This window comes from Trichosurus vulpecula, chromosome 2 (genome assembly GCF_011100635.1).
Source record: "Trichosurus vulpecula isolate mTriVul1 chromosome 2, mTriVul1.pri, whole genome shotgun sequence".
NCBI lineage: Eukaryota > Metazoa > Chordata > Mammalia > Diprotodontia > Phalangeridae > Trichosurus > Trichosurus vulpecula.
In genome coordinates, this window is record NC_050574.1 from 404360214 (window position 1) to 404363806 (window position 3593).

A 3593-nucleotide genomic window follows, 5' to 3' on the forward strand; every position below is an offset into this window, starting at 1 on the left:
ATGCTTTGAATTTGAGATGCATATGGCATCTCAAAATACAAACAGTCATTTGAAAATATTGGAATAGAGCTCAGGAAAAAGCCAAGGACTGGATATTTAAATTTGGGAATCATTTAAATAGAAATGGTAAATAACATTTAGGAACCTATGGAGTCACTGAGAAAAGGGCGGGGGGAGGGAGGGGAGTAGATACTAAATGTTCATGTTCCTTTAAGAACCAACCACTCCCTAATCATGACTTAACCACTCCCTAATCCCACCCGCAAACACCTAACTGATATGCCCCCCCATCCCCTAGAAGCTTCTATAAAAATTCCCCCTGCACCTCTTCATGTTGCAGGTTCCCTAAGAACTCTTGTCTGCTGAAAAGCATAATAAATCTTTGCCTCCTTGACTTAAAGAATGCTTGGGTCCATGAATTTACTCCAGGCAACCTCACCCTGGGAACTTTGCTTTGGGATCCCTGCATCTCTTAGTTTCATTTCCCCCTCAAAAAGTTGTTCAGGATTGCAAAGTATAATGGATTCTCTGGGTGGAAGTATAACATTTATTTATTTAGGATCAGATTCAAGGACCAATATCCCCAATTTGATGTTGTAGCAATAATATTCCAAAACTGATAAGCCCAGCTTATTGTAGTAAAAAGGAAATTATCACAAAATATTATAGTAAGGAACCAAGCTGCACTTGTAATTTCCCCTGCTAGGGCCTTCCTATAAAAGATCACTCACAAATCCTAACTCTCCACTTAGCAGTCTTTCCTGCAGCTCTGCTGACTCCAAGTTCCTTGATCTCTGCAACTCTCTCTCATTCAGCACTGACCACTCTGCACTCTTGATGCTAGCTTTCTGCTTCCAAATCCTGCCACTCTGCTCTAATGCTTCCGGTTCTCAGTTCTGCTGCTCCAAGTTCTGGGCTCTCTTTTTATACAGTCCTAGCAATCATCTGATTGATTAGAACTCAGTGCACATACCATTGGCTCCAATCTTAGAACCTCCCCTTAGGGCCTTGAGGGCTTCAGGCCCACATTGGCTTAGCACCTAGTAAGTAGGAGCTTGAGGCCTACTTACAAAGAAAGATATAATCAGGCCTTCCTGCTTAGACCCATCTGAGCCCTATTGAATTGGGTGGGGAAGATCTTTGATCAAATTAATACAGAAGGCTGAGCTGATAACCATCCAATTGTCTTTAAGTGACTGAAAAGTCCTCAAGTATGAGAAGAATTCCACTTGGGTTTAGATAGAGGAGAGACCTAGGAGCAATGGATGGAAGTAGAAAATAAACAAACAATATAACTCAGCTTTTCTTTCTCTCTCTCTCTCTCTCTCTCTCTCTCTCTCTCTCTCTCTATATATATATATATATATATATATATATATATATATATATAATATATATATATATATATATATATATATATATATATATATATATATATATATATATATATGTGTGTGTGTGTGTGTGTGTGTGTGTGTATGTATGAATGTATATGTATATATGTGTGTGTGATATGGAAATATGGAAATACATTTATAGATAAATATATGTATATACTATATATATAGCCACATATATGTATATGTAAGTGTGCATAGCTAGATACCTAGATAGAGAGATCTAGATATATATATCTATACAGACATACATATACATATACTTGCAGATACAAAGATAGATAGATAGATTAATAGATATCTAGGAATATAACTATACACACATACATATACATATATGTGTATGCATGTGTGTGTGTGTGTGTGTGTGTGTGTGTGTGTGTATATATATATACAGAGAAAAAGAAAGAGAGAGAGATAGACAGAGACAGAGAGAGTTTAGTCTTCATCATGGGGGGAAAAAAATCAAAAGATTTAAAGCTTCCAGATGTGGAGATGTGAGCTGCTTTATAAAATGACATCTCATTCATTTGAGGTCAATGTATGATGATCACATGTTGGATTTATTGCAGTGGGATTTTTTTTAAATGGATATGGATTGTATTAGATAAATGCCAAAGTCTCTTTGAGCTCTGAAAATCTGTATTTCTACTGTATGTAATAATGAGGAACTCACCATGTATATCTTTTTTTCATATATTTATCTAGATAGATATGAATGGATAGATATTGATCTAGATCTGAGGACTCTATGTGGCTCAGTGGACAGAGCACTGGACCTGGAGTGAATAAGACACAAGATCAAATCCACCTTCAGACATTTACTATCTTGTGTGTCCCGGGGCAAATGAGTCATTTATGCTCTGTTTTCCTGAATATACTGGAGAAGAAATTGTCAAACCATTCCAATATTTTTGCTAAGAAGACCCTGTACAGGGTCAAGAAAACAACTGAATGACTGAACAACAACAAAAGAGCAAGATGTATCTATTCATCTATCTATGTTTCTATCTATCTATCTGTCTGTCTGTCTATCTATCTACCTATATGTGTGTGCTTGGGGGTGTACACTCCTCTACATGCACACATGCACACACACACACACACACACACACACACACACACATACACACACACACACAAATACACATACAATATTAATCTCAAAATTAGTAGTTTGGACCTATGATTTCATTGGTTTAAGGAACTCTTGGTTAAGGAGGCCCTCTATATGAATGGATGCCAGGAATTATTCCACAACTTATGACTTTAGAGGTTGCTTGGATTTGTGAGGCTATAAGGTCACACAACAAATCCATAGTAGTCATAGGAAAAATAAAAAATCCTAATGTTTTCTGAACTGGGTTTCTCTATGACTTGGGAAACCAACATTAGTGATCTAAATTGGTAGTTCCTGATCTTCATTGTACATTTTGATGTGGGAGTGAGGTAAAAGACAGAGATAACAGATTAGGTATTTTCTGTTTCACAGCTCTAGATTATCTAATCAAAATAGGCCTTAATGTAGGACTCAAGGGCAGATGGATTGGGGGTGGATTTTTAGATTTTGGTGAACAAGTTTTTTTTTATTCTTTTTTTTGTACATGTAAGCTGAAAACAGGCATATTGTGGGAAAGAATGAGAGAAAAGGCAGATGGTTGGGGGAAGGGAATAATTGCCAGGAACATGGTCAAACTAAGATTGCTTTCTGTTATTTATGTAAAGTGATTAATATGGAAATACATAGGGACCAAAGAAAAGATAAAGAATTCAATTAAAATTTCATACTAATATATGCAAGACTAATTGGCATAAACTCCTGAATTACATCTGTGCTAACAATTTTGAGACATATAATAAATTTTGTTAAGGGAATCATACTTCTTTATTTTTAAATTTGTAACACCTTGCACTGAAAGAATATGGATATGTACCTTGTACCTAACTCTGATATGTATAACTTTAGGGAACTTATCAATCCCCATAGTTCCCCTAATTGTTACATTACTTGAACATAGGCAAAACTTAGCATTTTCTTAAAAATGGAAATATAATACTTTATAATACTATAAATATAATGTATATATATATATGTATGTGTGTGTGTGTGCATAAATATAAAGATTATATATATATATATATTATACATAAATTTATATAATGTAATATATGTATAACATATACTACTTTAAGGGA